This window comes from Odontomachus brunneus, unplaced genomic scaffold, assembly GCF_010583005.1.
Source record: "Odontomachus brunneus isolate Ranch 3 - 2012 unplaced genomic scaffold, Obru_v1 Obru_scaffold_040, whole genome shotgun sequence".
Lineage (NCBI taxonomy): Eukaryota > Metazoa > Arthropoda > Insecta > Hymenoptera > Formicidae > Odontomachus > Odontomachus brunneus.
Window position 1 is genome coordinate 1,142,620 of NW_022639490.1, and position 9,744 is coordinate 1,152,363.

A 9,744-nucleotide genomic window follows, 5' to 3' on the forward strand; every position below is an offset into this window, starting at 1 on the left:
TCACTGTAATTTCGAGCGACAAACGGACTAGCTTTTCTACGAAGAGGAGCGGGCGTAGAGCGCTGCTAAAGAAAGGAAGAAAACAAAGATGGAGGGAAAAAAAAAAAGAAAAGCGGACACTCGCGTAAACTCGGAGTGACCTCAGCGGAGAAACGAGAGAACGCGATCGCGTTTCGGTCAATGACCGAACAGAGTCGTTTTATAAACGACCGTTCTGTACCCCGAGCTCTGTGCGGATTACGGCACGCGATGACATTATTTTTGAAGTCGGGCACACTTTTGCGTCTCGGGTCGGGTCGGGTCGAGCCGAGCCGAGTCGAGACCAGACCAGACGAGACCAGACGAGACCAGAGGAGACCGGAGGAGACCATTTGGAAAACGCGGACGGAGTCGGCCGAACGACACGGATCGCCTGCGATTATGGTCGATACTGTTACTGCGATTGGACAATAGATCCCGCGAAAAGCAAAGAATGAAGAGGAGAAGAAAGGAACACGAGCGGGTTTCACGGCTCCGACTCGCGAATTCCTCGAAACGACCCGCAATTAGCGCGTTCACCCGTGACTGGTACCAAACGCGATGCTATCGTCGAAACTTGAAACGGGGTATTTCGGACATGCCTGCCTCTCTGGGAAGAGAGCCGTGGAGTGTCTTGTCAGCGTTCTTCCGCGAGCGGCCGCCGCTCGTTTTTCCTCGCGTCCATGCTCGACCGCCTGTGCCGCGGCTGAGACAAATTCCCAAGGTGTAATCATGCTAATCCTCCTCTTTCCTGAGCCCACCTCTTAAGCCTGCCTTTTTAACGCGCTTCTTAAATACAACAATCGCCGATGACGTGTCCCTCGCGTCGAGCTAATTGCTCTTTGTCCGTCCAAGGTGCAAACCGCGGGCGTTTGTATCGCAAACGTGTTGTTTCGCACGCGTGTCGAGTACACACAGGATTTTTTAATGTTCAACGTTCAATTTTCAGCGAACCAGTTCCGCGTCGCGGGTCGATGTTTAAAGCGGGGACTACAATGAGAACTTAAGCTTCAAGTCAAAGCCATAAGAAATTAACCAATCACATTATTTTCCTTATATTTCATGGTGATTGATCAATTTCTTACGGCTTCAGGCTTAAAACTTAAGCTTTATGGCTTAAGTTCACATCCCGCTTAAGGCTTCTGGTTCCCTCGGCCATCTTGATTTACGATGTCAGAAGAGCGAGAAAATACACGCTCAAAGCTATTGCGAAATACGTCGAAATAAAATGACATGTTTGCAAAATGATTCTTACGAACGATCGTGCGGATTGACAAAATAATCCGGAACACTCTCCTTTTACTCTAACAATCAATAAATAGTTGGAAAATCTACGTGACAAAATCACGAAAGAAGATAGGTTAAAAAGGGAGAATACATGCTTTGTTAATTTTACGGTTATTTATGGATCGTTTGAACAAAAGAAAAAAGTCCGGACTATTTTACAAGTTTGATAGATTATGAATTATGCGTGTCGTTTTATGGGTATATCTTTTTGTCTCAACGTGCTTTGCAAAAATTTCTAGTGAGTATTTTTTCGCTTATGATATCATCAATCAAGAGTTCCGCGACGAAGAGCTAGGAATCTTAATGATCGCCAGAGAAGAGTGTCTAGGATAACGACCTCAACTAGAAATTGATTCCATATCAGGTCGATCTCAATTAGTTGTCTGATTTATATAAAGCGATGTTGTCGAGATTCTGATAAGTCATGTAATGCGATGCATCGATCAGAACCTTATAAGGATTAACAGTTAATACCTTATTAATAATTAAGAATTATTAATAAGATAAAATCACCTTATACAAACCAGACTGATTAGAATCAAGGGAACCTGATTAAGGGATTATCAAGAAAATGTAATCTCATACTTAGCGGAATCCTCTTAATGTTATAACCATAAAAAGATTCTCCTAACTAAATAGAAACTAAAAGGAAAATATTATAACACATAAAAAGAGGAGAGAGAGAAACAGACAGAAAATATCATTCTACTGTTAAGAAAAGCGATTACTTAGCTTACTTTCTTTCTTTGAAATAATGATTGTTTTCAACAATATTTTCTTGATAACAGTCTTAAAATTTCATCACAAATTTTAAAAAAATTCATCATTGTGTAATGTTATCTTCAAAAGAAGAATTTATTATATTTATAAGAATGATATCATAAAACTTTATCAAAGAAGGAGGAATTGATTCGATTCTATACAGTAAGCGAAGTAAATTGATTCTCAATTGAAACGCAAAACTTAATAGGATTCAGAAAGTATTTTGAAGAAATTTGACGCTTACAATGAACTGATGGTGGATTTACGAATATATAGACTTATGAAATACTTGAAGCAAGTGATATTTACTTGAATGCAATATTTATTGTTCCATGTGTAGTTGCGAGGTGCTATTTCCTGTAATCCTGCGTTCTGAGTGAAAACTTTCCCCGAAAAGAGAAATATTCCTCTTGAATTTCTGAGTGAAAACTTTTCCCGAAATGAGGAATATTTCTCTTCAGAATATTTTTCTTCTGGTTTGAAAAATCCTCTCGAGGTCATATATAATTCCACTAAGGATGAGATTGTATATTCTTGAATGATAAATATCTAGAGACAGATTTTCGCTCGAACCCCGAAGGGCCAGACATTAAAATTTATGGTGGAATCGGCGAACGCGGGTGAGACGTGCCGCGGGGTGAGGGACGGTAAACGCGGTAAACGAGGTAAAGGATACACCGTAAAGCAGACGGGATCGAGCCGAGGAGGGCTATAGTCTCGATAGCGCATAGTCTCACGTTCAAGGAAGTTGGCCAGGCGATGGATATCCGTACGAACCATCTTGTACCCCGTCGATATAGCACGTCCGCTTCTACCTCAGCGCTGTGGTCTTTCTTTCGTCTCTTCTCCCGCTCCGAACATTCCGGCTTTTTTACCGTACCTCCGCTAGATCTCCCCCCTCCTTCCCCGTCGCAATTTCTAACACGTGGCTCTAACGCGCGACTTCCACCCCAAAAAATGAATTCCCAACGTCATGTACGGGCTAATCTCTCATTGGAGGTTTTCCGCACGCACACGGAAAAAAATTATTTGCTGCAGCAGCAAATTACACTGAGAGAAAAATGTATGATATTTGGAACTATAATGGCATAGTAAAAAGTTAGGAATATCTTTTTTATAGTAAATGTCACCATAATGTTTGTAATATTTACAATATGAGCATAGTATAACTGACTCATGTAAAGCTTTTACCAAGAATTATAATTATTTGAAATAAAAAACATAGTAAGGTAAACGTTCCAATGCCCGTACATATACCTAATTCCGGACACTCTTATTATTTTAAACATTTCTCTAAATATTTCATCTTTCAACGTACACTAAATATAAATATTAAATGTATGTATACCAATATGTATATATTGTACGTTGAAAGTTGAAATATTCATATTCAAATATAAAAAAAATAACAATGTCCGGGCATTGGTACATTTACCTTAAGGTAGCAAATATTAAATAGTAAGAGAAATTAACTATTTTACATAGTCAATACAATTGAAATATTTGGAAAATATGGATACATGTAACTATATTCCCAAAGCGTGCTTTATTATACACAGAGTAATAAGATGGTGACTATAAATGTGTGTTCATTCTGCTATATCTTCGTGTTTAGATGAACTATAAATATATGTTTGAGGCCAAAACGAACTATAAAATATAGTGAGATTATAGTTATTCCAACTATTTTTTTTTTCTCAGTGTAATTTGCTACATATGGACAATTAAATATAATTCGCTGTGTTAGCTAATTTTTCTTTGCTGCAGGAACTTACACTGAAAGAAAAAAAATAGTTGGAATAACTATAATCTCACTATATTTTATAAGTCGTTTTGGCCTCAGATATTTATAGTTCATCTAAACATGAAGATATAGCAGAATGAACAGATTTATAGTCACCATCTTATTACTCTAAGTGTATAGTAAAGCACGCTTTGGGAATATAGTTACATGTACCTATATTTGCCAAATATTCCAATTGTATTGACTATATAAAATAGTTAATTTCTCTTACCATTCAATATTTGCTACCTTATTATATTTTTTATTTCAAATAATTATAATTCCTAGTAAAAGTTTTACATGGGTTAGTTATACTATGCTTATATTGAAAAATATTACAAACATTATATTTCTGATATATACTATAAAAATGATATTCCTAACTATAATCTTTTTACTATACCATTATAGTTCGAAATATCATACATTTTATCTCAATGTATTTGCTATGATAACAAGAAAGTCTGCTCCTACAACAAGAAAAGTGGCTAACGTAGCAAATTTGCTACAGATAGACAACTAAACATAATTTACTGCTTTAGCTGCTTGTTTTGTTGCAGGAGCAGATTTTCTTGTTATCATAGCAAGGAAATTGGCTTCTGCAGCAAAGAAAAAGTGGCTAATACAGCAAATTATGTTTAGCTGTCCAGCAGATCTTTTTTTTCGTGGCATGCGAGAAAAATCTCCATTCTTCGATCGTCATCTCAGCACGCTGTATGTGTCCGTGGCGAGATGTGAACACGCTCTCTTCTTGGACGAGTCGAGAGTTTCGCGAGTTTCGTTCGAGTCTTCCGTCATTTGCATATCTCGCATCTCAATTGTGAGGAAACACGGAACAGTATCATACGGGGAAAGTGTAAATCACAGAAGTGAAAAGCCACAGCCGAGTCGCCTCGTGACACAGAAACATTGTTAATAAGTTGCCACGCACAAGGTAGCCTCGTTACCTTGTACGTGATTACGCTGCAATAATGACAAACTCGTTTGATTCGAGTACAAAATCATCAATTCAGCCGTAATCGAGATAAAAATATTCCCGACAAATAGGATCGAGTCTTCCGTGCGAGAAAGAGGGAGAGAGAAGGAGAAAGAGAGAGAGAGACAGAGAGAAAAATTGTCTTTGTTTCCTGAAAGACATTTTGCCGCGAGAAGATATCGGGACCGTTTACCAGTATGATCGGATAAAAACACGAGTAAAACAAACGTAAGGACTACAGTTATACAATCGGAACAGCGTCGACTTCTTTGGAAGGGATTCCTCTATAATCATAGCTCCGCACGAAATCCGATCCGCATTTATACTTGTTGCCGGGAAAGTTGTTACGGATCAGCGCTCGTAGTTATGCCTTTTCCTTGTAAATCGCGCGATATATCCGAGCTGTCCGTAAGGTTCGTGCCGCCCTTGCTGAATTTTTCGCCGGGGAACCCAACGGGTTTTCCAGCAGGATGGAATTGATTCAACGCTAGCGTGAAAGACAGCCGCGGGGGATGCTCAGCAGGGCGAGACTTTAGCACGCAATTGAGTGAAGCATATTTTCGCGATATTCTTCCAAAAAAAAAAGGAAAAAAAGGGTTGGCACTCCTTCGGTTAAGATTTGATCTTAATCTCTAATTCTCTCAGTTACATACACTGTAAAAACTGATGTGTTAAATTTAACATTTCGTGTGTCCCAAATCATCCCCTCTCATTTATGTGTAAATTTAACACAAATGTGGTAAAAAGTAACACGCATGATATGTAAAAAATTAACACAAGAATTAAACATTTGAATACCGTTAGGAATCACAGGTTGTGTTAAATTGACATATTTAATATGTCAGACATAGATTATGTCAATTTAACATTTTCATTTTATCAAAACCATAGATTAATACTTCTTTAAAATGTTAAAGTAACGTTTTATTTTAGTTAATTTAACATTATACATATGTCAATTTAATACAAACTGTGATTCCTGACGGTATTCAAGTGTTAAATTCTTGTGTTAATTTTTTCCATATTATGCGTGTTACTTTTTAACACATTTGTTTTGTGTTCAATTTGCACATAAATGGAATGTGGATGATTTGGGACACATGAAATGCGTTAAATTTAACACATCAGTTTTTACAGTGTATCCGTGTCCTTGATAAAAAAAATATATTTGCGAAATAATTGCTTTGGCGGATTGAATATGTGAGATTCGCGAGTTTACAAAATTCACAAATTTGCAGACGGGGGTGCGACTGCCGGAGGGAGCGAGCGCGGCTCTCGCGAAGCCGACAAAATACCACTACTACCCGCACAATCAGCATATCTACCTGCTACCGGAGTGCGCCGTTCAACAAGTCTGCAATGCCGTTTACGTTAGGCTGAACTTCACGCAACCTCTGTGCGCCTGTCCCGGCAGATACCGGGACCCCTGCAGCGCATCCTTGGACAGTGACGATCACCACACGACCGAGCTGGTAACCGACCCACGAACCAAGGTTAGTGAAAACGTCGAACACGTTTTTTTAGCGAGAAAGAGAGAGCGAGGTAGAGAAACAAGTCGAGATAAGGTAACCCTTTCTCTCCATTGAAAACCTCTACGAGCCAACTTCTTGACAAATTAATTAATAATCATAAGGTAAATGTCCCAATAATTAAACTTTGTCCCTTGATGGAATCATTAAAAATATTTAAAATTATTTGTATTTAAATATTTCCAAAAAAGTCTTTGAGATTTTGTCAAAAGATATTTCTTTATGTCTTCCCAATTTGTAATATTACTTAATGATCATTCTAATTACTAAGTCTGTACTAAGTACTAAGTACTAAGTACTAAGTACTTATTCAATAATTAGAACATGATTCATTTTTTAGTTCAATTACTGACACAACTGACATCATTTAATATATCTTATTAAAATTATAATTGATATAATCGCTGACAAACTAAGATTCTAGGTAAACGTTAATTTTCTTGTAATTTCACTAGTTACTTATTAATAAAAATGCAAAACTGATTGTGCGTTCTTATCATTGGAACATTTACCTTATGTCTGTCTTTGTTTTTCATTCAACTTAGACAAAAATAGATATATGTTTTAACTATGAGTTAACTTATCAAGAAGTTGCAACAACCCGCACTACAATTTTAATTTCTAATCATTTAAACACGTAAATACTTATTACTGGAAGGGGAAGAAAAGATCCATAGATATTTCACGAAAGATTAATAAAAGAAAAAAAAAACAGTGAAATTTCATGGTCAGTCGATACAATTTTTACGCATTGTAAGCCACAAAATCACACCTGATCGATATATCATTTTATTTTAACCTCTTCAGCGCCTAATTTTCTCACAAGTAAACCTATCCGAAAAGGTACACTCCGATTTCTTTCTAATTTGGCACAAATGTAGAAATATAAAAAACATTTAGGTCATATTTTTTCATTTTGGCCTACTTTGAGTTTCACGGGCAGTTTATAATTTTTTAATATTTTCACTCCTATCATCAAATACAACAAAAATGCATAAGAAATAAAATTGAATACAAGATATAATTAAATAATTTTAACAAAATCGGCATAGGTGAGACACAAATCATTCTAAATTTCTTTAGCCGAGATTCCAACCAAAAAATTTCAAATCTGTGCTAAATTAATCAAAGGTGGTTCGAATCTCGGTCAAACCGAGAAAGAGAGAGAGAGAGAGAGAGAGAGAGAGAGAGAGAAATTTTGCAATTTTAATAAAAATTTTAATAAAATCGGCATAGCTGAGACACGAACTATTCTAAATTTCTTTAGCCGAGATTCCAACCGAAATATTTCAAATCTATGCTAAATTAGTCAAAAATGGTTCGAATCTCGGCCAAACCGAGAAATTATTTGTATAATTTTTCAATTTTTTACATGTTTTGTTTAAAAATTTAATTATTTATACGAATAATTTTACACATTGGACTTCATATTCATAATCAGCAAACCAAAACCGCTTATATCTTGTATTCAATTTTATTTCTTATGCATTTTTGTTGCACTTGTTGATGATAAAAGTGAAAACATTAAGAAGCTATAAACTGCCAGTGAAACTCAAAGTGGACCAAAATGAAAAAATATGATCTAAATATTTTTGTACTTCTACATTTGTGCCAAATTAGAAAGAAATCTGAGTGTAACTTTGGAATAAGTTTACTGGTTAGTTGTGTGTATGTGTCTTCGATAAAAATATTTGTAAAATAATTGTGCTCTCTAAAACGTGAGATTTACAGACTTACAAGGCGTGCGATTATAATAGGAGAGGTTCGCAAGATATCGAGTGGAGTAATTTCGTCTTAATTTAAGGTTGAATTAAATTTCGCTTAATATCTCGCGAGAACATTAGCTCATTTCTCTCACTTTCGTCTAATGATGGAATTTCTAATGTCTCAATTTCTCTAAAATTTCTATGATTGTTTCCGTTATACTCGTGCGACTTGCTTCCCTCGCTGAGGAAAGCGAGAGAACTCTTCCATACCGCGAAATGTCATTTAACGGGACGAACGGCACAGCCGTGGTGAATTGTGCACCTGAGTAATAATCGCAAATCAAGATACTAATCACGCGGCTCGACATCACCGAGTTACTTCCTTCTGGGAGTACAATACGCTAAAAGTGTACGGACACAAGTGAGGAAGATACGATCGAACGGACCGAGAGTTTTCCCGTTGAGGGAAAACGTTACCGTTCTTCCCGCGCGCGATACTTGATTTCAGTGTTTAACAAGACTAAGCTGTCAAACGGAAACAGTAGCGAGACGTGACGCGCCATTCCCGGCAAGACCGGCTCGGAGAGGAGCTCGGATTCTGACGCGAGTTTCCTGCCGTGAGAAAAACTCGTTCACTTTCGTTCAGTGTACTAAGCGTGACTTGCACACTGACGAATCAGTTCGCAGACAATTCGCGCAAGTTTCAGCGAGTCGAGACGCACATAACGCGACCGTCGCGCAACATACTTTCAAGCTCATCGATACAACTTCGGCGCGCGCTTCGATATGTTTCGGGATCGTGGACAAAAAGGAAGACAAAGTCGATAGCCGCGCGATGATCGATCAGACACGGAGAGAATTTTATAGTTTCTTGTTTGTTTTTTCATATAAATTCGTTCAATTTTACCGTACTTCCCCAATAGTTGCAGAAACATGAACTGTCATGTAGAGTTTATTTTGCTAAGAAACATTTATACTTATTAATATAAATATATTAATAATATATTTACTTGTATTAATATACATATTTTTCATTGAAAAAACATTTTTCTCAAATGAGAAAATGTACACTTTCCTAAAATCGTTGCTTTTTATGAGAACAATTGTTTATTCTGTTAAGTTAAAGAAATATATTGTTAAAGCCCGAATATTCTTCGTTTTTTTAGATACTTGTTCTCTCATTGAATATTCTTCGTTTTTTTAGATACTTTTCTCTGAGTGAACATATTCGTATTTACATCTTAGGAACTGAAGTGTACTTAAACAAATTTAAATTAAATTTATTGTACACTGAAAAAAATTTACTAAATTTCAAAAAACATTTGTTTGGATGCGACTGTAAACATATTTGTTTAAATTAAGTAATTATTTTCTAAAATCAAAGAAAGAAACTTATATTTAAAACTCCTTTATTTAATTTTAGGAAATAATTATTTAATTTAAACAAATATATTCACAGCTGTATCCAAATGTTTTTTGAAATTTCATAAATTTAGTTCTCAGTGTACAATAAATTTGTTTAAGTACACTTCAGTTCCAAAGATATAAATACGAATACATTCACTGACAGAAAAAATATCTAAAAAAACGAAGAATATTTCAGTGGGAATAACAATATATTTCTTTAACTTAGCAGAATAAACAATTGTTCTCATAAAAAGCAACGATTTTAGGAAAGTGTAC

The 9,744-nt window shown here is 36.1% G+C and overlaps 1 protein-coding gene across 2 annotated transcripts in view; it reads right to left on the minus strand.

Moving 5' to 3' along the window:
- Positions 1–9,744, minus strand: part of LOC116844309 (elongation factor-like GTPase 1) — a 94,907-nt gene that overhangs the window by 62,933 nt on the left and 22,230 nt on the right. The gene's annotated exons all lie outside the window — the stretch shown is intronic.